Consider the following 25,954-nt stretch of genomic DNA (forward strand, 5'->3'; position numbering starts at 1 on the left):
TAACCTCTGAGCTGTATAAACTATCCATTAAACATCTGAGCTATATGAACTACCCTTGAAACGTCGCGGGGTCCCCCCCCCCCAAAAAAAAACTTTCTTGCAAAATGCTTCTGGAAAACACGGCAGCCTTAAAATTGCGAGCGGCGGCTGTGCAAAACTGCAGCTACGCTGGTCAGCCCCAAACAGGAGACGAAGGGTGTGTTATCTATCAATGCTACTTTTTCGAAAGACCCCAGGCCCATTCCAAATCTGCCTTACCAAGGGAGCATTTTTGCAAGCTCTAGGCATCTCTAGTGGCCTTATTTGTTTGTTTGGTTGTAAGAATATTTCCAAACAAGAATGGGAGAATGATTACAGCTGTGTACATTAAGGCAAGGTGTTGACGGGGGCGGGGGGCTATTTATTTGAAAAACACAGAGAGGATAAAATGAGGGTCAAGGATATGTCCGATGCCTTAAGCATCTGGGCGAAAGGGGCAAACGAAAAATATTAACAGAGGCGGCACTACAATCTGACAAAAGGTATGAGGCCTAGGACCCACGTACCTACGGGACCGCCTCTCCTGGTATGCCCCGTGGAGGACCTTAAGGTCCACAAATGACAACACTTTGGAGGTCCCGGGTCGCAAGGTGGTTAGATTGGTCTCAACTAGGGCCAGGGCCTTTTCAGTACTGGCCCCGACTTGGTGGAACGCTCTGTCACAAGAGACTAGGGCCCTGTAGGACTTGACAATTTTTCCGCAGGGCCTGCAAGACAGAACTGTTCCGCCTGGCCTTTGGTTTGGACTCAGTCTGACCCTTATGTTTCCCTCCCCTTATGGTCTTGATCTATTAGCTACTTTTAAAATGAGGCTTCATTTTAAATTGCATTTTAACCTATATTTTAAATTGGTCCCCCCGTTTTTTACTGTGATTTTATTGGTGAGCTCTGGCTGGGGAGAGCAGGGTATAAATAATTTTTATTATCATCATCATCATCTAGCCCCAGGTGTGGGGCTAGAGATGCGCCGTATAAATTTGGGAGGAACAAGGAGTGGGGTTCAGATTCTGTTACCTGCAAGGATAATCTTCGCTCGCTGGTTTGGCGAGGGCCTCCAAATTCACACAGGTGCTTCTGAGTCCTCTGTCATTTCTGTTACACGCACTTTTCCGTTTTTTCCCTTTCACCGCCCTTGATAAGTTTTTCCGATTTCTCCTTTGGATGGGATTTCAAGAGTTCCCTTCTTTGCCTTCTTGACGCCTCCAGCCAGCAGCTCACTGCGATGCCTTTGGGGGCCGGCTTCTTTTATCAAATAATGACCATTAATAATATATTTTCTTGAAGAAAACAACCACAGCCACCAAACCCTGAAGATGCACACCCATGCAAAATTCTTCTCGTCTTCAGGAACAACCGATGAACATTTCCAAGGCTCCAGAAATACTTTCCTCAATGGAAGCCGCTGCTAGGTTTGCCTTGGCCACCACACCTGTGAAGAAGGGAGAGGACACACTTACTGAAGGGGAAACGAAACCAAACGCTTGTACACTGGATTAAGTAGCTTCACACAACCAGCCCTATTCAGCCATTATAGCAACCTGGAAGCAGGACAGAGGAGTGGGGCTGAGAACGCAGGATCCAACCAACATCCTGCCCCAGTCGAAGACAGCTCTCTGAAGAAGATAGCTGGCTTCTACTTGCGTAAGCTTCCTACATGACGTAGACCACATCCACACCATAAACATAGAGCGCTATCGTACCACTTTAAACAGCCCTGGCTTCTGCCCAAAGAATTCTGGGAATTGTAGTCTGTTAAGGGTTCTTAGGAGACATTCATTCCCCGCCCTGAGCTACAATTCATGGAGGGAACCATCAATCCTTCTTCAAAAGGAATTCTGGAGTTGTAGTTCTGCGAGGGTAATGGGTATCTCCTAAGAAATCTTGTGTGCCCTCTACAAACTACAACTCCCAGAATTCTTTGGGGGAAGCCATGGCTGATTAGGTGCCACCTTATTAAGTTCCCTCAAGGTGGAACTTAAATGCAATTAATAATAATTATAATAATAACAATAATTGTGCTAAGGGGCCTCTGCAGATATAGTCTCACAGGGGCACTAACTGGCGAAATCTCAGAAGCCAGACGGCAGCTGAACATGAGCTTCCCCATAGATGCTATGAGGCTTCAGTGACATGCATTATTTTTGCCCCGCGAGACGCATGGTAATTGATGCAAAACACGGCGGGGCGTGCCAATTAATCTCCATAATTTATGCACGCTGATGCACGTGCTGGATCTACGGCTTGCAACGGGCATGTCTGCAGTTAAAAGGTAAAGGTAAAGGTACCCCTGCCTGTACGGGCCAGTCTTGACAGACTCTAGGGTTGTGCACCCATCTCACTCAAAGAGGCCAAGGGCCAGCGCTGTCCGAAGACACTTCCGGGTCACGTGGCCAGCGTGACATCGCTGCTATGGCGAGCCAGAGCCGCACACGGAAACGCCGTTTACCTTCCCGCTAGTAAGCGGTCCCTATTTATCTACTTGCCCCGGGGGGTGCTTTCGAACTGCTAGGTTGGCAGGCGCTGGGACCGAACAGCGGGAGCGCACCCCGCCGCGGGGATTCGAACCGCCAACCTTTCGATCGGCAAGCCCTAGGCACTGAGGCTTTAACCCACAGCGCCACCCACGTCCCTTGTCTGCAGTTATTTGCAGGTAAAAACGCACAGCATGTGATAGCAGGGTTTAGAACCGCCACTCGCAGAAGCTACGGGCAAGGGTTACTGTTTGCAAGCTGCTTGGCCAGAGCTCCTAATCCCAGAGTGCGGAACGTGCTCAGCATGTAGCACGCTGGCCACGGTTCGGGTTACCGCTGCCCGCCCGCCCTCTACACCCCCATCCGCGATCGCTCAATGGCAAAGGAGGAGCCCAAGGTCTCACGCTGGGTCTCCATATTTTTCTCATGTAAGGAAATCGCCACTGTGGGGGCCCACCCAGGCTCTTTCGATCGGAATAGGGAATCTTACCACCTGGATCAAATTTAAGAGCCACGACCCTCACGCAATACCCCTGGGAATGGTGACGGTGACGTTTCGGAGGAGGAGGGGGTGAGCAATTTATCCAGGCCATGTTACATGGGGAGCAGGAAAAAACCCAAACACGTCTAGAATAGAATAGAATAGAATAGAATCATAGAATAGAATAGAATAGAATAGAATCATAGAATAGAATAGAATAGAATCATAGAATAGAATAGAATAGAATAGAATAGAATAGAATAGAATAGAATAGAATAGAATAGAATAGATCTTCCTACTGGATCTTACACAGAGAGACGCAAGAAGATATAACAGGAGGAGCTGCTTGCGAAATCCTTGAAATGACAGCATTATTGGGGGCATAGCTTGGGGTGGGGCACCCATTCCGCATGCAGAAGGGCCTTGGCTCCATCCCCAGAACCTTAAGGTTAAGGCTGGGAAAGAATGCCTGTTTGGAAAGCGCAGAGAGATGCTCCCGGACTGCTACGGACGATGCTGAACCAGGTGGGCCAATGGTCTGATTCAGCATAAGTCTCTGTTTCTGCCCAAGTTAAGAATCTCTGAAACTTGACTCACGGGTTGGAGCCAGTCAGGCAAAAACTATCAAGTGGATTGAGAAGCAGAGACAGGAGGGGGTGGGGTTTGGGCAGGGGGTGGGGCCTGGGGAGATACTCAAGGGCCAGATGGAGAGGTTTGGAGAGTGACTTTTGGGCCACCAAGTCTGAGGTCCCCCACCCAACTAATAATAATAATTTATTATTTATACCCCGCCCATCTGGCTGGGTTTCCCCAGCCACTCTGGGCGGCTTCCAACAGAACACTAAAATACAATAACCTCTTAAACATTAAAAGCTTCCCTAAACAGGGCTGCCTTCAGTTGTCTTCTAAAAGTCTGGTAGTTGTTTTTCTCTTTGACATCTGGTGGGAGGGCGTTCCACAGGACAGGTGCCACTACCGAGAAGGCCCTCTGCCTGGTTCCCTGTAACTTGGCTTCTCGCAGCGAGGGAACCGCCAGAAGGCCCTCAGCACTGGACCTCAGTGTTCCGGGCAGAACGATGGAGGTGGAGATGCTGCTTCAGGTATACTGGGCTGAGGTCCCAACAGTTGTTAAACTATGAATTGTGTCAGAATATGAAGTACTGTGTCCAGTTCTGGGCAGTACTGTGTCCAGTTCTGGGCACCACAGTTCAAGAAGGACACTGACAAACTGGAACGTGTCCAGAGGAGGGCAACCAAAATGGTCAAAGGCCTGGAAACGATGCCTTATGAGGAACGGCTAAGGGAGCTGGGCATGTTTAGCCTGGAGAAGAGGAGGTTAAGGGGTGATATGATAGCCATGTTCAAATATATGAAGGGATGTCACATGGAGGAGGGAGAAAGGTTGTTTTCTGCTGCTCCAGAGAAGCGGACACGGAGCAATGGATCCAAACTACAAGAAAGAAGATTCCACCTAAACATTAGGAAGAACTTCCTGACAGTAAGAGCTGTTTGACAGTGGAATTTGCTGCCAAGGAGTGTGGTGGAGTCTCCTTCTTTGGAGGTCTTTAAGCAGAGGCTTGACAACCGTATGTCAGGAGTGCTCTGATGGTGTTTCCTGCTTGGCAGGGGGTTGGACTCGATGGCCCTTGTGGTCTCTTCCAACTCTATGATTCTATGATTCTATGAAGCTACGGTTTGGTTGGTTTACAGAGCCATCGTTTCCTGGTTTGGATGTAACAGGAAACGAAGGTTAACTACGGCTTCCTGGTGTGGTCGGTCACCTGTTGGCTTACAGAGGCTGGTTTGTTTGGAAAGTATACACTGTGGTTTCCTGGTTTGGATGTAGCAGGAAATGGTGGTTGGGGCAGCTTCATGGCTGATCACTTGTACGAAGGGGGAATTCGACCGTGCGAAGGCAAGCGGTAAAAGGGGGCGCCGTTTGCTCCAGAGACACCCTTCTACACCTCTTGCACGAAGCCTCACCTTTTCCCATTTTGCAGATACAAAACTACGATGTGCTTTTGTCAAGATTCACTCCCCCCACACACACTTTGCCCCTTCTCTCTGAATCACAGAACGGACGTAAACCCATTTAGAAGCTACCTGCATTCAGACACGACGACGTCAGGATTAAAAGCTTTGGTGCCGAAAATAGAACCAGGGTTGTAAGCACAGAAAGGTATAAATAGGGGGGGGGGGGGAATATATATCAAGGAAATGACTCAGGGATCGAAGGTTCAAATGAATAATGTGTTTGTTTTTCCTGCCGCGGTGTTTTCCTCAGAGCTATCTCTGTGCAAATAGAAGCCTGTGGACACTCAAATTATTCCTGTGCTGGTTTTCTGAGAACTGCGACGTTATGAGGAGCGCAAGCCGGGTGAAGCGTGCTGCGGAGCGCAGGAAAACACTGGAACTGTGATTCCCCATGAGCAGCAAAGTCTGTCAAGCGCATGAGTGCTCAAAACACCTTGCACATTTGCGTCACACGCTGGACAAGTGCTGAGCTTCCCCAAGTCCCAAGCTCTTTGGCAGTGTGAGAAAGTCAGATATATAAGCTAATCACCAATTGACACCTTAAACCTAGGCTGCAGTCGTCTATACACTGTAGTCTAGCCAAGGTTGGGGAAGATCCATAGCCCAGAGCCATAGTTGTAAGGGGTTGGGCTAGATGGCCTTTGAGGTCCCCCTTCTAATGCTACAATTCTGTGGCTCTAATGGGGATGAGCCCATACGCATCCAAGACGAAGCCCCAGGGCAAAGGATGAGGCTGCTGGGCAGCTTTTATCCAAGAAACCAGAATGCCTGGGAAGAAGAGGAACTCAGCGCTGATATGACACGTCTGCAGAGGCAGTCAGGCCTAAGAGTTGCTTTCCGGTGAACTGAAAGTTCCCTGATCAGAACTGCCTATCAAATCAAGACACATCCTTGACACACGACGCCATCCACTGTAACAAGTTGTCTCTGGGGTACTGCAATACAGTGGTACCTCCATTTACGAACCTAATCCGTTCTGGAATTCTGTTCTTAAACCAAAACCGTTCTGAAACTGCGGCGTGCTTTCCTTAATGAGGCCTCCCGCTGCCGGTGCCCTTCCACTGTTCAGATTCCGTTCTCAGACTGAAGTAAAGTTCACAAACTGGGACACTACTTCCGGTTTTGCGGAGTTCGTAAACCGAATCGTTGGTAAACAGGACTGTTCTTAACCGAAGTAAAGGTAAAGGGACCCCCAACCATTAGGTCTAGTCGTGGCCGACTCTGGGGTTGCGGCGCTCATCTCGCTTTATTGGCCGAGGGAGCCGGCGTACAGCTTCCGGGTCATGTGGCCAGCAGGACTAAGCCGCTTCTGGCGAACCATAGCAGTGCATGGAAACGCCATTTACCTTCCCGCCAGAGCGGTACCTATTTATCTACTTGCACTTTGACGTGCTTTCAAACTGCTAGGTTGGCAGGAGCAGGGACTGAGCAACGGGAGCTCACCCCGTCATGGGGATTCGAACCACTGACTTTCTGATTGGCAAGTCCTAGGCTCTGTGGTTTAACCCACAGCGCCACCCGCGTCCCTATAACCGAGGTACCACTGTAATAATAATAAAAACCACACAAAATGATTAATTCTGGAAAAGATCTGCATAAAACCAAGGGCGACAGTAGCCTTGCCAAGAAGGTATGTGCACATGCATTCAAACACAAACAAACACACACACACACACCTGTAATTCCTGGTTGTGAAGCTCAGTTGTGCTGGGCGCAGCCTTGCAAGGAGGCAATTTCTCGCAGACAACTCAACTCACAGAAACTTGCTTTAATTAGAGTTCTGGGTCTGCAGGGCACCAGCCTCCGGGAAAATTCAAGGAGAAGGCGATGGTGCTTATAAAACTCCAGGCGGATCGGCGCACATATAAACCACATTACAGGCCGTAATCAAAAGAGGATCAGGTGGGTGGGGGAACCATCACAGAAAACTCTCCTCCGCTCTGCTACGGAGGATCAAAGAGCAGAAACAAGTTTTTGGGTCCTGCCAAAGACTCTGCCTTTGGGGAGGTGACAGGGTTGGGAAGGCTGCAGTTCAATTGCTTCCATTCCCCACTTTTCGAGCCAAAGGCCACTCCCAACCCTCCTGTCTTCTCCTCCTCTGCTTGCAAAAGCACTTCCCCAGCAGAGAGAATTAGCAAGGCATGCGAATGACTTCATAGCTGCTCCTGCAATAGGAACCGGGGTGTGTGCCCCTGCGAAAGGCCTGGAACGGCTGTCGAGGGAGCAGCCATGTTTGGGGCAGGGCGTACGGGCAGTCAGGACTATTTCCCAAACCCGCGGCGTTTCTGACGCTGCTCATCTCCAGCCGACACCAGTCACCCAAGGACAGAAAACGGACAGAGGGATTACTGAGAATTACAACTCGGCTAATCGCACACACAAGTCCCGGGCAAGGAAGGTCACGGGAATCTAGGTCATGCACGCCAGAGTGTGACACTTCCAAGTCGGTGCTTGATGCTACCTAACCCATTTACTCGGGGTGTGTAGGAACACAAAGCTATGGTTTCCCCAGTAGTGATGTATGGAAATGAGAGCTGGACCATAAAGAAGGCTGGTCGCCGAAGAATTGATGCTTTTGAATTATGCTGCTGGAGGAGACTCTTGAGAGTCCCATGGACTGCAAGAAGATCAAACCTATCAATTCTTAAGGAAATCAGCCCTGAGTGCTCACTGGAAGGACAGATCCTGAAGCTGAGGCTCCAATACTTTGGCCGCCTCATGAGAAGAGAAGACTCCCTGGAAAAGACCCTGATGTTGGGAAAGATGGAGGGCACAAGGAGAAGGGGACGACAGGACGAGATGGTTGGATAGTGTTCTCGAAGCTACCAGCATGAGTTTGACCAAACTGCGGGAGGCAGTGGAAGACAGGAGTGCTTGGCATGCTCTGGTCCATGGGGTCACGAAGAGTCAGACACGACTAAACGACTAAACAACAACAACATGTAGGAACACAAGAACCTAGGAAGATCCCTTGTTACAGATGCTTGATTTGAGATTCCGGGCGTTTGACTAGATGATGCTTGAGGGTCAACCCTTCCAATACTACAGGGTTCTATGATTCTATGTTGAGACCACCCGCCTCCTTCGCTCAGCGACGTCTGACTACCAGTGGCTCCCCAGGGTTTCACAACAGTATGAAATTAAACACACACAGAAAAATGAAATCGCTGGACAGCACAGCAGTCAAGAAACAAATGCGTTTGCAGCCAAAACAAACAGAGAAATCAATAAACTCAAAACAGTCAATGGCATTCAAAATAGATAAAGCTATTGTTGCCTAGATGACACACACACACCCCACCACCACCCCTGCCCTCTCTGTGATGAAAGTTACAGCTACAGAGGTACCTTGGTTGTCGAACTTAATCCGTTCCGGGAGTCCACTCAACTCCCAGAATACTTCGAAAACCAAGGCGCAGCTTTCGATTGGCTGCAGGACTCAGTCGGAAGCTGTGTCGGATGTTAGGCTTCCGAAAAACTCACTTCCAGGTTTGTGGCCTTCGGGAGCCGAATTGTTTGGGAGCTAAGCCATTCGACAACCAAGGTACCACTGTGATTGTTCATTTACCCCACATGGCTGCCCTGCTCACAGCTGTGAAGAATATTCTTACATTATGTCACCATTAGGAAAAAGAGCATAGAACAGGCCGATACAGTGGTACCTCAGGTTACAGACGCTTCAGGTTACAGGTGCTTCAGGTTACAGACTCCGCTAACCCAGAAATAGTACCTTGGGTTAAGAACTTTGCTTCAGGATGAGAACAGAAATGGCGTGGCGGCGGCACAGTGGCAGTGGGAGGCCCCATTAGCTAAAGTGGTGCTTCAGGGTAAGAACAGTTTCAGGTTAAGAATGGACCTCCGGAACGAATTAAGTTCTTAACCCAAGGTCCCACTGTATATAGGTGGACCACCCCAGAATCAGCTGACTTTTCTTCTTTAAGTTCTCAAAGCTCTTAACCTAGATCAAGGTTGTCATCTGAACTAGCCAGATGTTTAACTGATAATCAATCACCGTCAGTCCTTCATTTCTTTTTCAGCAGAGCCGCCTTGACCGAAAATGGCAACCAGACGTTCCGTTTTGGCGACTGCAATCTTGGTTTAAGGAGCCATTTGGCGCCTGGCTTCTATATCGGAGTTCCTAACACTGGGCACACGTCTTGCGCACTTCAGTGTTGTGATGCGCAGGAGACAGAGTGGCTGTGACCGGAGCCCAAACAGCCAGTTGAGCCCAGGGGCAGAGTTAAGGACTTGAAGATATTCTCTCTCCCCTAAAGGCTCGGCGCAGATTCCACCGCCATTAGGGAGGAGAGCTTGGACAATCCATCAGCCCAGTTGAAAGACAGCAAACTGGCAAATAAGGGCAGCGAAAGACCCGCCCATGGTTCCAAAGGATTCTCTCCTTTGAGAAGGCAGACACGCCTGAATCCATTAATGCTTTTTAATAGGCGAGCGAACGCCCTGCCAATAAAGCTGTCTGAGTTAACTAGCTGCCTACTCTGACAAGTCACTCCAGGTGAAAGGGCCAGGGGAAGGAGAGGACAGGAAGATGGGAGGCTGTCATTTGCTCCCGGGAGTTGCAAGGCTGATGATGACGGCTCGGGAGAAATCTCCAACTCAACGGCACGCCTCTTTGGTAGCAAAGCAAGCAGCATTTCCAAAACGGGAAAATAAAAAGAGGTGTGTGTGTGTGTGTGCGAAGGCCAGAACTGGCTCGCCGGGGGTGGCGCAGTGGTTAGATGTCAGACTAGGACCTGGGAGACAAGGGTTCGAATCCCCACTCGGCCACTCCGGGTGACTCATTACAAGCTACAAGAAAGTAAGAGCTGTTCGACTGTGGAATGGTCTCCCTCGGGAGGTTGTGGGCTCTCCTTCCTTGGAGGTTTTTAAGCAAACGGCCATCTGTCAGGGATGCTTTCACAGAAATTCCTGCATTGTAAGGGGGGGCTGGACTAGATGACCCTTGGTGTCCCTTTCTAACTCTACAATTCTATCCGTAAATGCCAGAAAAGAAAATACAGGAGGACCTTGGTTTAATTCCTGACATATTAGATAGGCTAGGGAGAGACTCCTGTCAGAATTCCTGGACAGCTGCTGCCACTCCGTGTAGACAATGCTGGCTACAAAGGTCACCCATTTCTGGAAAACACAGGAGTGTTCTTGTGTTTGAATCCTGATTGTGGGTTTCTCACAGGGTTGCTCACTGTAAGAACAGGGTGCTGGACCGGATGAGTCCCTGGCCGGATCCTGCATGCTCCCCTTGTGTTCCCAGAAGCTCAGTGGCAATATTTTCCTGTCGCTTTCAGGACTAGAGGAATGAATGAATGAATTCTATTATTTCGGTCACAGACCAGTTCCAGCCCACATAAAACGCGATAAGGATAGATTTGAATTTGCAATTAGGTATAACAGGGGCAATACAACTATAAGCAACAGTTTAAAAATATATAAATTAAAACTTAGTCACTAACATATAACCTAAAATTATCATTTAAAACCTTAATCATTATGATAGCACAGCTTGTTCCCTAAGTTTTATGGCAATCACACAGAATTTGGCCACCCTTAACGTGATCTCAGGATCCTTGTCCCCTACCAGGGATTTTAGACACTGAAGTTCGGATTCATTTGGAGATTTTTGCATAGCAGGGATAATAAATACAGTGGTACCCCGCAAGACGAATGCCTCGCAAGACAGAAAACCCGCTAGACGAAAGGGTTTTCCGTTTTTCGATGCACTTCGCAGGACGAATTTCTCTATCGGCTTGCTTCGCAAGACGAAAATGTCTTGCGAGTCTTGAGATTTTTTTTCGCTCCCCACCCCCTTTTTCTAAGCCGCTAAACCGCTAATAGCCTTTTAGCAGCTAATCCGCTAATCCCTTAAGCCTTTAATAGCCGCTAAACCGCTAATAGCGCTAATCCGCTAATAGGGTTGCTTCGCAAGACGAAAAAACCGCTAGACGAAGAGACTCGCAGAACGAATTAATTTCGCCTTGCGAGGCACCACTGTACCAAGGATATATCCCCGTAGAAACGGCAGCGTAACAAGGCATGAGAGACAGTTTCTACCTTCATCAAGCCGCAGGGGCACAGAGGAATGAAATAAAGAACACAGAACTTAGCAGGAGGAGAAATGACCCAAATGAGTGCCACGCCGGGCCAAACTAAAGGAAAGGCATCACTTTGTGTGCGATAAGGAACTGTGCAGAGCAGGTAAAGGCTGGGGTGTTATCAAATGGAACAGGCCGACAGCGAAGGACACTGTGGGTGTAAAAACAACATCAGCCAATAGCAAGGCAGATTAGCGGCAAAAAAAGAGAAATGAGCAGCTGGGTATATGGCCCTGAAAGTTCACACAGCCTTACTCATATGCTAGCACAGGTGCCCAAAGGAACTGGCGGTAAAAGGAAATTATGCTATGTCTTGTTTCTTTCTTTTAAAGGAACAATATCTGAAAGCAACAGCCTAGCGAGAAGCGCTGCTGTACGTTGCTGCACCCCTGAGGCGGCCATATTTGCTTCTTCTAATAAAGAGTTAACTTCACATACTCCGTGTGATTTATTGCAGGCTGGCTCCCCTGAAACCACTGCAGTCTCCTCCAGCGACAGATTTCTTTCTGCAGGGCCTGTAAGACAGTTAGCCTTGGTGAAGACTTGACGTTTTCATCCCCCCCAAAAGTTTTTGGGTTTCTGCTGAAATGAGGCTGCATTTTAATGTTGTATTTTAATCTTGTTTTTTAAAGTTGTATTTCAATCCATTGTTTTATATCTGGTGTTAGCCGCCCTGAGCCCGGTCTTGGCTGGGGAGGGCGGGGTATAAATAAAAATGGTTATTGTTGTTGTTGTTGTTATCATCATCATCACCACCACACCTGTTCCTTCAAGGGAGGAGAACCCCATCCAGAAGACACAATTTACCTGACCTGGGGACCACCAACCACTCCAGGTTTCCAGGTTGTTGCGATTTAAGCTTCAGCTCACTGGCCTTCATCCAGCCCACCGATGTCTCTGTGTGTCGGTCCACGACTTGGTTGGGATGCAAGGTGGAAGCAAAACTGGGTGTCCTCTGCGTACCGACAAAATGGCACTCCAAACCCCCTAACCACTGCCTCCAGCAGCTTCGCAGAGATGTCAAAGAGCTCCGGGGTCAACGTGGGAACCTGTGTGAAGTCAGCCAAAGCCGCTCTCTGAAGCCAGGCCTGCAGGTAGGAGTGGAAAGGCCGCAGGACAGCCTGGCCCAACTCCCAACCCACCTAGTAAGTTCAGTTATAGATACCAGGGGCGTCCTCCTTTCCATCTGGAAAAGAGAAAAGTTCTTCTCCCTCTCCCGCAACACTCGTGGACATCCAAGGAAGCTGAATGATTCAGGACAGGCAAAGTACTTCTTCACACAGTTAACCTATGGAACTCACCGCCACAGAAGGCAGGGATGGCCACTGACTTTGGTGGCTTGGAAAGAGGATCAGACAAATTCATAGAGGAGAGGGCCATCAATGGCTACTAGCCACAATGGCTAGGCTGTGCCTCCACAGTTGGAGGCAGCAATGCCAGTTGCTTGGGGGGAAAACAAGTGCTCTTGTTCCCAAATCCTGCTTGTGGGTTTCCATAGAACCATAGAACTGTAGTTGGAATGGACCCCGAGCATCATCTAGTCCGGGGTCCCCAACCTGCGGCCCACGGAGGTCATTCAACCAGCCCATGAGCCGCCCCCAAACTGAGCCTTTAGGGAAGGTTAAACTGATATAAGATTGCTGCACACTGCTATGCAGACTCTCCCAAATGGACCTCACAGTTAACTCCTCCAACTTTACCCAACACAATGATGTTTGTATCCTGCCGTCTCCATCAGCTTCATTCTGAAGATGATATGCCACAGTGACATGCCAGAGGTAACAACCATCAATTCCTGTTTTCCTGCATTTCCATTACAACGTTGAGAGCCAGAGTAAGTGGCCCTCCCCCGCGCTGCGGATGAAATTAATGATTAATTCAATCAAGATCCTGGCCTTTGTTCTCAGAACTATCTCATTTGGACATGTAAAAGCTTATTCTAACTCTATATTCGGATTCCGATTTGATTACTAACCTTCGCTTATGTAGCCAAAACAGCTATAGCGGCGCAGCTGTTTTTATTATTTTGCTTGTAAATTGTTTTGCTTGTGTTTTGCCTTGACACACATGCAAAATACAATTAAGAACAGAAGAGCTATGCTGGTTCAGGCCAATGGCCCATCCTCTTCTCACAGTGACCAACCAGATGGTGGTGGAAACTCTATTATTATTATCCTTATTATTAATCATTATTATTAGTAGTAATAAAGGTAAAGTACCCGTGACAGACAAGTCCAGTCATGAACGACTCTGGGGTTGCGGCGCTCATCTCGATTTACTGGCCAAGGGAGCCGACGTTTGTCCGCAGACAGTTTTTCCGGGTCATGTGGCCAGCATGACTAAGCCGCTTCTGGCGAAACCAGAGCAGCGCACGGAAATGCCCTTTACGTTCCCGTCGGAGCGGTATCTATTTATCTACTTGCACTTTTTGGCGTGCTTTCGAACTGCTAGGTTGGCAGGAGCAGGGACCAAGCAACAGGAACTCACCCCATCGCGGGGATTCGAACCGCTGACCTTCCAATCGGCAAGCCCAAGAGGCTCAGTGGTTTAGAGCACAGCGCCACCCAAGTAATAGTGGTATATAAAATTGTGTGTGTGTTTGAATACTAACACTCAGACACACACAAAAAACAACCAAACTACCCCACCCTTACTTAAAGGTAAAGGTAAAGGGACCCCTGACCATTAGGTCCAGTCGTGGCCGACTCTGGGGTTGCGGCGCTCATCTCGCTTTATTAGCCGAGGGAGCCGGCGTACAGCTTCTGGGTCATGTGGCCAGCATGACTAAGCTGCTTCTGGTAAACCAGAGCAGTGCACGGAAACGCCGTTTATCTTCCTGTCGGAGCGGTACCTATTTATCTACTTGCACTTTGATGTACTTCGAACTGCTAGGTTGGCAGGAGCAGGGACCGAGCAACGGGAGCTCACCCCATCGTGGGGATTCGAACCGCCAACCTTCTGATCGGCAAGCCCTAGGCTCAGTGGTTTAGACCACAGTGCCACTCGCGTTCCTTACTTAGGCTTGCCATATTCTGTAGAGCAAAAAAGAGGACACATTTGCCGACTCCTACTTTTATCTATGGATCGCTATGATGATTCTCATTTTAAATACCCCTAACTATACATAGGCTATAGAAGCTGTGATACATTGCTAGTAGCTGTTCTTAACTTTCAACAGGAAAATAATAATAATAATAATAATAATAATAATAATAATAATAATAATAATAATAGATATTGCTCCCTCACCTGCCACACGAAAGTATTGCGGCTCGTGCCCACATCTTTGTGAACATCAGTGTGCATAGAACAATTTAATTAAACTGTTTAAAATGTACATATGGACTCTCCTTAAGGGCAGGGGGGGTGTTAACTCTCGCCCTACCAGACTCCTGGTCCAAAATCTTGTGGCTGAGCCATTGTCCTTTGAGTTTGGCCACAAGAGAAGGGATTCATATATGATGTAGCTAGTTTAACATGCTGCTCTGTTGTGATTCTCTGCTTAGCTGGGTGCCTTACATCTGAGTGTCATGCACTAGAATTTTTTTCTTGGGTTACTGTAAACAAATAAAAAAAAAACCCAGACATTTTGCCAAATTTTGAAAATATATCCGGACAGAAACTTTAATCCTGAAAAAAGAGGACATGTCCTGGAAAAGGAGGACTTATGGCAACCCTACATAAGCAGCCATACTTAGATGCCTGGTGCCTGGGACTTGGCAAATGGCATGGCTATCTGTCTGTGGATCAGGCCAGGCCTGTCTCTCCCTGTCTTCATGCAACCCTCACAACCCTTTTCCAGACTCAAGGTATCCGGGTACCTAGGGAAAAGGGAGACCTGCCCAAAGTTTTGCCTTGCAAATCAGTACTGGTGTGAAAAGAGCATTACACCTAATTAGCTGTGATGGTTAGCTGTGCTCTGCAGTTAAATCCTTTCATCTGAAGTGATACAAGATGAAGAGGCATTTTAAAAGGCCTCCGTAGATGCAATCAGCATCCCTCAGCTCCACTTTTCATGAAAGAAATAATTCTGATGTTATCTTCAGATACGTGCTTTGCAGACCACGCAAACATTTAGAGGATATTAAGAAAGTTTGCCTCATTGAAAAAAAACCCCAAGATTCACCAAGGGCTTTGTTCTCACAAACAGTTACTCCGGCTTTCAAAGGACTTTCACTGTGGTTTGGACTCCTCAGAAGGAATTAAGGGAGGAAACAAACAGGATCATCGTGAGAAAGGAGAATGCACCCCTATTTCTAAAGTGCTTGTGGGGAGACAAGGGAATCCTCAATGCATTTGGGGGGGGGGGTAGGAAAGGAGGCTCACTATCCTATATAATTAAGGCATTTTATCCTACGAACTCGTACCAGTTTTATACCGGATTTGCCAGTGCTTCCCACCAAATAAGGCTGGGAATTAGTCTGGTGAGGGTGATCTGAATTCTCTATTAGAATTCCTTGTCGACTCGCACTTGGATTTCCTGGTGGAGGTGTATTTTGGGATAGCCACTTGCAGACTGAAGCCATCTGGAGCAAATTGTTCGGCTAAACTCTTTGTGCCTGCAGGTATCTCACTGGCGTGGGCTCGTACTGCTTGCTCCAGATCTCTGCCTATGTTGGAAACAGGGCGCATTTAACTGTAAGGGGTTAACTTTCGGTATAGGGTACAATAAGATAAAGGTGAAGGGACCCCTGACCATTAGGTCCAATCGTGACCGACTCGGGGTTTGCGGTGCTCATCTCGTTTTATTGGCAGAGGGAGCAGGCATACAGCTTCCGGGTCATGTGGCCAGCATGACTAAGCCGCTTCTGGCGAACCAGAGCAGTGCACAGAAACACCGTTTACCTTCCCGCTGGAGTGGTACCTATTTATCTACTTGCACTTTGACGTGCTTTCGAACTGCTAGGTTGGCAGGAGCAGGGACTGATCAACAGGAGCTCACCCCGTCGCAGGGATTCAAACCGCTTACCTTCTGATCAGCAAGTCCTAGGCTCTGTGGTTTAACGCACAGTGCCACCCGCGTCCCATATAGGGTACAATATCTCCCCCCAAAACACACACACAGTATGTCAACAAATTGCCCTTGCGTTCTCAAATAATATAACTTCGATCTGTGATCAATAATGCAACTTCCCTGCCCACCGCACTTATTTAGCAGACAAAATACAAGCTGTTGTGAATGGCACACAGGTGAAAACACAGGACCTTGGTGCGAATTCCGTGCATCCCTTTTAAAGCGGAAACAGGTACCCACAACTTTGCTGTAGGTTTGAAGTTCTGAATGTTTCACAGCCCAGTCTGCTCAGAGGTAAATCTGACCGACTAGACTGCTGCTAGTTGGGTGTACTCAGGATTGCAATTTTTAAGCGTGCGCCTTAGGAGTGTGCATTAACTACAGCATGCAAAGCCCAGGACATGTTAATGAGAAGGTGCTTTCCTGCATTGTCTGGGAACCTATTTTCTCTTCCTCCAAGCCGCCTCTGGGGAGTCATCTTTCCTTGGAGGAAGACGGCGCTGGAGATTATTGTAAATAATCAAATTGCTCATCCTGAGTTGAGCAGGGTTACAGAAGCAAGCACACAGGGGTCAGGCAAGTGCTAGCATTCACAGGGACCTCACTCGCTCTGACTCTGACAGGCAGCCACTTCTTGTTTTTAACAGAGCATACTAGGAACAGAAGGGACGCGGGTGGTGCTGTGGGTTAAACCACAGAGCCTAGGGCTTGCGGATCGGAAGATCAGCGGTTCAAATCCCCACGACGGGCTGAGCTCCCGCTGCTCAGTCCCAGCTCCTGCCAACCTAGCAGTTCGAAAGCACACCAGTGCAAGTAGATAAATAGGTACCGCTCTGGTGGGAAGGTAAACAGCGTTTCCATGCACTGCTCTGGTTCACCAGAAGCGGCTTAGTCATGCTGGCCACATAAACCGGAAGCTGTACGCTGGCTCCCTCGGCCAATAAAGCGAGATGGACGCCCAACCCCAGAGTCGGTCACGATTGGACCTAATGGTCAGGGGTTCCTTTACCTTACCAGGAACAGAATCCGGGACATTCTGCAGCTGAGAAGCACCTCCTCAAGCACCAGAATTCCTGCACAATCTGGGGCCCTCCTGATGTTGTTGGACTCCAGCTCCCATCAGCCCCAGCCAGCAGCGTCAACAGCCAGGCATGATGGGAGTTGTAGTCCAACCAACTTCTGGTTGGCTGGGGAAGGCGGCACTAAGCATTTATGGAGTAAAGCTGAAGCCGCTGGTCTTTTATCTGTACGCTGCCTGCAAAACTTCAACTCCTCTGCAAGGAAAACAGGCGAAATTATGCTTTCCCACCCATGCACTAAACTTTTGGCACACCTCTCCGAGTCCCAATATCCTACTGTAACTAAGCCAAAGTACATTTAATTGAAATTAATGATCTAGCCTTTCCCTGTTCTCCCTGACTTTCTCTTCAGCCTCCCTCATGTCTATTTCTAGATTGCAACCCCCCTAAGGACCTACCCTCTCGCCCTTTGATACGTGTCATGGACAGGACTGGATCTGCATTAACGACAAAGGAGGCCATGTGGGATAAAATGTCGGACATCATAGAAACGTAGAGTTGGAAGGGACCACGAGGGTCATCTAGCCCAACCCCTGCAATGGAGAAATCTACCCAACGTGGGGTTTGAACCCATGACCCTGAATCTAAGAGCCTCGTGATCTACCGACTGAGCTATCTAATGTGAGAGATGCATAACTTAGAACACAGCTTAACTCGGAATTCACCTTATACTGAGTCAGACCACTAGACCATCTAGCTTGGTATGGTCTACCCTGACTGGCAGCAGCTCTCCAGGGTTTGGGGCTGGGGAGCTCTCCCAGTCTTCCTGAAGATGCTGGTAATTCGAGCAAAGCAGCTGCTCCACCTCTAAGTGATTGCAGGTAAATGTGCGCCCACAAAACTCACTGGGTCGCCATAGTCAAGTTGCTATCCTCCAGCTTAGCTTAGCTCACAGAACTGACCAGTCAGTGGCCAAGTCAAGGGAAGGGGTGCGAGCTCAGTGGGAGAGGACATCCATTGCATGCAAAAAGGTTCAACCCATTGCATCTTCATTAACGATGAAGGGTTTGAGACAACTATGCCACTGAATGCCAGGATTTCGAGTCCAGTATTCCATGCCCAGAGACGCAGGTGGCGCTGTGGTCTAAACCAATCAGAAGGTTGGCGGTTCGAATCCCCATGACGGGGTGAGCTCTCCTTGCTCGGTCCCAGCTCCTGCCAACCTAGCAGTTCGAAAGCACATCAAAGTGCAAGTAGATAAATAGGTACCATTCCGGCAGGAAGGTAAACGGCATTTCCGTGCGCTGCTCTGGTTTGCCAGAAGAGGCTGTCATGCTGGCCACATGGCCCGGAAGCGAGATGAGCGCCGCAACCCCAGAGTTGTCCGCAACTGGACCTAATGGTCAGGGATCCATTCCATGCCCAGAGTGGCTGAACAGATGCCTAAGGGAAGGCAGAAGTTGGGCATGAATGAAATAGCTTAGAAAATCCTGGCATTCAGTGGCATAGTTGTCTCAAACCCTCGGTGAGTCAGGGATTTTCCCTACATACGAAGACAGGCTCCGGTGGATTGGGCAGAAGAGACCAATAATGAGTCCAACGGTCAAGAAGGTGGCTTTCTAAGTCTCCCAACATTCGATTCCTGCACTACAGGGGGTTGGACTCACAAAATGACCCATGGGATCCCTTCCAACTCTACCAGTCTCTGATTCAATTCAGCTTCATCAGATGACTCCTGGACCTAGTACTATGAGGAACGGAGGAGAAACCTCTTTCTGTTCAGGCTCCTCTGCGAAACTTTGCTGCTGACCCAACGGCCTGACTCTGAATTAGTCAGCATCCAATCTTCTGAAGCACATGCAGATGGAGCCCTGATCCCTCAGCCTCCAGGGAGGGACAGCAAAAGTGCTGCTTCTCACGCTCTTGTCCGTGTAGACGCCACCTCGAATGCGGAGTGACTTCTGGCAGCAGATCAGGATTCTCCCAGCTGAGCCAGAAACCCGCCTTTACTGAGCAAGCGGGAAAGCTGTCATGTCACAGTGTTTGCGGCCAAAAGTCATTTCCGTGGAAAGGGAGAGGGAACCAGAAGGCAAGACTCCTCCTTTTTTCCCTGGAAGGATGCGTCTGGGAAGTTAAGAGCACACAGCTCCCGTCTGGCTTCTCAAAGCACCCCAAAGGCAGATGAAAGCCTGGGAACGTGGGTGTATCCCAAGAAGGCTCTTCTCTAAGCTTAGCCAGACAACAGTTCCTTAACCTTAATCTACTCACAGCCAGGTTAGCCAACACAGTGCCCTTGCGCCCTTTCCTAGACTGCAACTTTCATCACCCCTGGTTGATAGAAGCCGTGATCCAACAAACGACTTCGCTACCCCCGACTTACAGGATTTCCCCCGTGGTAAAAAGCCCGTAAAAGCTCTTTGTATGGCGGAAAGGACATCAACATGATACTAACAGCAGACTCATTCTCAGAGTATAGATTTTAATATAGCAAAAGCTGCTGCCACCCTCCCACTTAAAGAGCGAGAAAGAGGTGCAGGCCTGCTGGTGGGAACTCCAAGATTTGCAAATGCAACCATCGTCATCATTTGGGGGGGGGGATGATGGGGAGTGTTTGAGTGCGCCGGTAAAGCTCAAAGTGAACTGAGCCTGCTCAGCGGACAAGGACTAGTGGCTGTGTATTTGGGGAGATGGGGGAATGGAACGAAGTTTCCCGCGAGACTGCACGGCTGGCTGCCAACCTGAGCAAAGTTCACCCCAATCCAGAATACCCACTGCCGTTACAAGTCCGCCTTTGATAACAAAATGTGGTAGCCCTGTGGCAAGCAATTTAAGAAGTGGAATGGTGCAAAGAGAATCATAGAATCCTAGAGTTGGAAGAGACCACAAGGGCCATCGAGTCCAACCCCCTGCCAAGCAGGAAACACCATCAGAGCACTCCTGACATATGGTTGTCAAGCCTCTGCTTAAAGACCTCCAAAGAAGGAGACTCCACCACACTCCTTGGCAGCAAATTCCACTGTCAAACAGCTCTTACTGTCAGGAAGTTCTTCCTAATGTTTAGGTGGAATCTTCTTTCTTGTAGTTTGGATCCATTGCTCCGTGTCCGCTTCTCTGGAGCAGCAGAAAACAACCTTTCTCCCTCCTCTATGTGACATCCTTTTATATATTTGAACATGGCTATCATATCACCCCTTAACCTCCTCTTCTCCAGGCTAAACATGCCCAGCTCCCTTAGCCGTTCCTCATAAGGCATCGTTTCCAGGCCTTGGACCATTTTGGTTGCCCTCCTCTGGACACGTTCCAGTTTGTCAGTGTCCTTCTTGATCTGTGGTGCCCAGAACTGGACACAGTACTCCAGGTGAGGTCTGACCAGAGCAGAATACAGTGGCACTATTACTTCCCTTGATTTATGCTTTTAAAAACAATCTCCTTTTAAAAACAAAAGAACATCCTGCAGACAACATCAACATGTCCGGCAGATTCCTTTCATGGGAACGGACCATTAAAAGCGTGAGAGAATGGGTCGAAGGACCAGAAAGGAAGAGGAAGCTGCCTTAGATCAGATTTTAATATATGCCAGATCCTTGCTTATCATCTCTTCCTTGGTTCTTTTTAATAAGGGATGGCAGATTGAATTTGGGACCTTCTGCAGGAAAAGCATGTGTTTAACCAACTCGGCTCCAATCTACCCTCTGTTTCTTTGGCTCCCCCTATCTGTGGGGTGGTGCAAGAAGATCAAACCGATCCGTTCTGAAGGAAATCAGCCCTGAGTGCTCGCTGAAAGGACAGATCCTGAAGCTGAGGATCCAAGACTTTGGCCACCTCATGAGAAGAGAAGACTCCCTGGAAAAGACCCTGGTGTTGGGAAAGATGGAGGGCACAAGGAGAAGGGGACGACAGAGGACGAGATGGTTGGACAGTGTTCTCAAAGCTACCAGCTTGAGTTTGACCAAACTGCGAGAGGCAGTGGAAGACAGGAGTGCCTGGCGTGCTCTGGTCCATGGGGTCACGAAGAGTCGGACACGACTAAACAACAACACCTGTGGGGTGGGGGGAATGATGCTACTGCCGTGGGCAACCCAGGGAGGAGGAACCCAGGGAGGAGGTGGCACAATTCTTTCCATGCACTCGACTCTCAAACTTCGCCCTACAGGGTTAACAGCCTGCTGTACACCCAGCCATTAGCTCTCTGATGCAGTACAGAGGTGGGGGGTTAATGCCCCCATCTTTCCACAGAGCACCCACTAACCCACCACTCACCTCCCTGTAGCTCAGGTTTCTGGGCCACTGAGACAGGTGAGCACCTCAATCCACACACACACAGCCCTTACTTTTTGGCCACCCAAATCGCCACCTTTCCCGCCCCTCCTTTGGGACCCTCCCCAAGTCCTCGCACTTCACTAATTTCAAAAAGTCCCAAGATGAGCTTTTCTTTGAGGGCATGACTGATTCAGAAAGTTTAGAAGTAATAGCAGGGTGTAAGTTCAAAACTGTTCCCGCCTGTGACTAACGCCAGTGCTATGCGTCTGTTCAAAGTGGTTCACACACTCTTATCTCGGTGATCTGTAAGACTAACCCTGTTGTTCGGCAGGTCAGCATTATCCCCATACTGCAGACGGGGGCACTGAGGCCAAGAGATTATAATAACTTACATAAGAAACCACCCTGGGAATTCACAGCTGAAAGAAGATTCGAATCAGGGGATTTCCCATTGCGCAGCACACACACTCTCTTGGCTGAGACATCCCTCCCGATAGCCTATTGCCCTCCAGGCCATTTGGACTACAAATCCCATCAGCACAGCTGCAATAGCTGGGGCTGATGGGAGTTGTAGTCCAAGGCACCAAATCGGGGAAGACTGGACTGGACCATGTCTTCTGCATCTTCTGCACAGGGTGCCTTGCTTACAAGCTGGGGCAGGGCAGGTTACACAGCAGCTCTTGAACCTGGATCCAGCAAAAAGCACAGGCCTATAATCGCATCCCCGTTCCCTGGATCAGCCGGGGATCAGGAGGGAGGTGAAGGTGAGGATGATTTGCTGACTATGCCTTTAGCCTAGCAATGCACGTGTATACCTGAAGGAGTGTCTCCACCCCCATCGTTCAGCCTGGACACTGAGGTCCAGCTCAAAGGGCCTTCTGGTGGTTCCCTCACTGTGAGAAGTGAGGTTGCAGGGAACCAGGCAGAGGGCCTTCTCGGTGGTGGCTCCCGCCCTGTGGAACACCCTCCCATCAGATGTCAAGGAAATAAAGAACCATCTGACTTTTAGAAGACATCTGAAGGCAGCCCTGTTTAGGGTCGTTTTTAATGTTCAATGCTTTATTGCATTTTTAATATTCTGTTGGGAGCCGCCTAGAGTGGCTGGGGAAACTCAGCCAGATGGGCGATGTATAAATAAAATATTATTATTATTATTATTATTATTATTATTATTACCTGAGAGCCTCTGGTAGCACATCTCCCATCCCATCAATTCGTAAAGGCCAAAAGTATGTGTCTGCTTGTTTGTTTATGAATTCCCCTTCCTCTGAAATACAAAGCACATCAAACACTGATGGGAAGCATGTACAAACTAAATATTAAACAACAAACTCATTTTTTTAAAAAAATAAATTGATTGATGGGTTTCCCTTATTTATTTAATCTGGGACAATTTCTTCTCTCCCTCTTCTAATGGCTATTACCATTCACCCTCTCTCCTGAAGACCAGTTAGCAAAGCACACCCGGAATCGAATTCGCTCCCCCAGGCAGGCAGGGACGCCCACCAACAGAGATGGCTTCAAAAGAAGATTAGAGAAATGATAGGAGTAAAAGCCTACTGATGACTATTAGCCGTGATTGTCTATATGCAACTGGTTGGCCACTGTGAGAACAGAATGCTGGACGATGGGCCAGTGTGGCCTGACCCAGCCAGGGGTCTTCTAATGTTCTTAAGCAATCACATACATGCGCACAATGCCTCCCGCGCCTCAAAGAAACCTCAGTACGTAGTCAGCGCACTGCAACAAAGGAGAAGCTTTTGCAACTTCACAACAAGAAGCTGACACCTGAACAAGATTGCAGAAGATCCGGCAGCTGTTCGCCTGCCAAAGCCAGAAAGGTATGATGAAATGGACTCTTGTGTTTGGGAATTCATGCTGCGATAAATCTGCCTTTCATGTGCCTGAGTTCCCTCTGCCTTTTTCACGTCTAAAGATTAATTGAGACCAAAGAGGCATGGGGGGGGGGAGAGAGAAACTTGCTTTTTCTTTCTACTTATTATGGCACACTTGGATCCCGAGACTGCTCCACCAATCTCTCACGCCTTGAGAGATCATCAAGCACCTTTCCAGCTTCATGCAACCCAGTCACATGGGCGGGGTACAAATAATAAAGTTGTTATTAAAATATTATGCAAATCAGGTCTCTACCACTGATCTATAGCCCTCCCTTACCCTAATTTAGGGCAGGTTACACCTCCAGAGGGGGACGCGGGTGGCGCTGTGGGTTAAACCACAGAGCCTAGGACTTGCCGATCAGAAGGTCGGCGGTTCGAATCCCCACGACGGGGTGAGCTCCCATTGCTCGGTCCCTGCTCCTGCCAACCTAGCAGTTCGAAAGCACACCAGTGCAAGTAGATAAATAGGTACCGCTTCAGCGGGAAGGTAAACGACGTTTCCATGCGCTGCTCTGGTTCGCCAGAAGCGGCTTAGTCATGCTGGCCACATGACCTGGAAGCTCCCTCAGCCAATAAAGTGAGATGAGCGCCGCAACCCCAGAGTTGGTCACAACTGGACCTAATGGTCAGGGGTCCGTTTACCTTTACCCCTCCAGATGTTGCTGAACTACAACTCCCATCATTCCTGACCACTTGCCACACAAGCAAGGGCTGATGGGAACTGGAGTCCAACATCTGGAGTGCCACAAGTCATTCGCCACTTGTGATCTCGGGTCTGCTCTCTAAAACAAGAGGTGCAAATAATCCTTTGCAATGCATGAATCTCAGTCGGATATACAATTCTGAGAAGGGGCAGGTGGGCAGTGGATGGAAACAAATAAGCAGTTCAAATTTTAATTTTCTGAAAAAGTCTGAGCTTGGAGCAAGTTCCCAGCTTCGTTGCTTGGGCTTCCAAAATCCAAAGTTTTAAAATGTGAGTTGTAACAGATTTTGAAAACGTGCCCTGGCCGTGCAAGACAATATCTGCTCTTGGAAGTAGGAATTATTTTCACCTGCCATGCTTAAGAACGCAAATTGCTACAGCCGCACACCCAAACATAATCATCTCGGGAACAAACATTGCTGAATGTTATCAGTCCATCTCAGTGCGACTGGAGTTTGCTGCCTATTCAGCACCTGTGAGGAATGTTAGTATCAGACACAAAGTTCAGCATTATGAGGGTGTCAGCCGCCCAGATTGCTTGCTTTTCATAAACAGGTTTCTAGCCCTTATAACAATGGCATGGGGTATGCCTGAATAGGCATGGCAACATCCCAGAAACCGAGTTGTGCTTAAGGCCTCAGAGATCCCTGGGAAAAGAGGTTGATGGCTAAACCACTCTGGAAATTGTAGCTCTGTGAGGGGAGCAGGGGTCTCCTAACAGCTCGCAGCACCCTGAATAAACTACAGTTCCCAGAATTCCTTGGGGGGGAACCACAGCAGTTTGAAGTGGTACAATACTGTTTTAAAAGAATGGTGCAGACTGTGCCTGAGGGGACGTGAGTGGCGCTGTGGGAAAAACCTCAGAGCCTAGGACTTGCCGATCGCATGGTCAGTGGTTCGAATCCCCGCGGCGGGGTGCACTCCCGTTGCTCGGTCCCAGCGCCTGCCAACCTAGCAGTTTGAAAGCACCCCCGGGTGCAAGTAGATAAATAGGGACCGCTTACCAGCGGAAAGATAAACGGCGTTTCCGTGTGCGGCTCTGGCTCGCCAGAGCAGCTTCGTCACGCTGGCCACGTGACCCGGAAGTGTCTGCAGACAGCGCTGGCTCCCGGCCTCTAGAGTGAGATGAGCGCACAACCCTAGAGTCTGGCAAGACTGGCCCGTACGGGCAGGGGTACCTTTACCTTTTTTTAGACTGTGCCTAACAGGGACCAGAAATTATCACTCTTTGTTCTTCAGATATGGCTAGCAGAACAAATCGTGCAAAATATGTGAATGTAACAAATTTATTTAGGTTGCAGGTTTTAAAATAAATAAATAAAAGGATCAAAAATCAGATACTTCTAGAGACAGAATGTGCACGGGTAATTTTTCTCCGTTTCTTCTGAAATAACATTGGAAGTATATTTCATTCCTACACCTGAGTTTATTTTACACCGTGGAAGAGTAATCTCTCTTGTGCCTCCATGTGAGTTTGTGATTAGGAGGTTGGGGCGTTGACTCATAAAGAGAAGCAACAGGCAGCCTCCCCTGAAAGCTCTGTTGGGAATGCTTTAATACTGAAATTACAACCAATGCAGAGGCGGGGATAGAATCACCTGCCTCCAGTAGGGACAGACTGAGTCACTGATTCAGCCTTGCTTCCTTCCAGTAAGTCATGCAGAGAGACCACAGGCAGCCTCTTCTGTGATTACGAACTTCCACAGGATATTTGTGCTTATTTTAGGGTTGCCATATGTCTGGAATTTCCTGGACCTATTTGGAATACAGCAGTGTCCTGGCGGAAATCAGCAAAAATGTGCAGGAAAATTTGGGCGTGTGACACCCCAATTTTGCCCAAAAGCTCAACAAGTTTGGGAAAACTAATAAAAAAAAAAGCTCAACAACTGTTTGAAATATGGCACACGCTAACCTTCCCTCGTTGATTT

The 25,954-nt window shown here is 48.6% G+C and overlaps 1 long non-coding RNA gene across 1 annotated transcript in view; it reads right to left on the reverse strand.

Annotated features, from left to right (window-relative positions):
* Positions 1–1,006: 1,006 nt before the first annotated feature.
* LOC310682253 overlaps positions 1,007–25,954 on the reverse strand; it is a 125,416-nt gene continuing 100,468 nt past the window's right edge. The window contains exon 3 of the long non-coding RNA XR_014513814.1: positions 1,007–1,468. This is a non-coding gene — a long non-coding RNA (uncharacterized lncRNA). The remainder of the gene's footprint in view (positions 1,469–25,954) is intronic.

This window comes from Podarcis tiliguerta (genome assembly GCF_965153285.1).
Source record: "Podarcis tiliguerta genome assembly, chromosome: 7".
NCBI classification, from domain to species: Eukaryota; Metazoa; Chordata; class Lepidosauria; order Squamata; family Lacertidae; genus Podarcis; species Podarcis tiliguerta.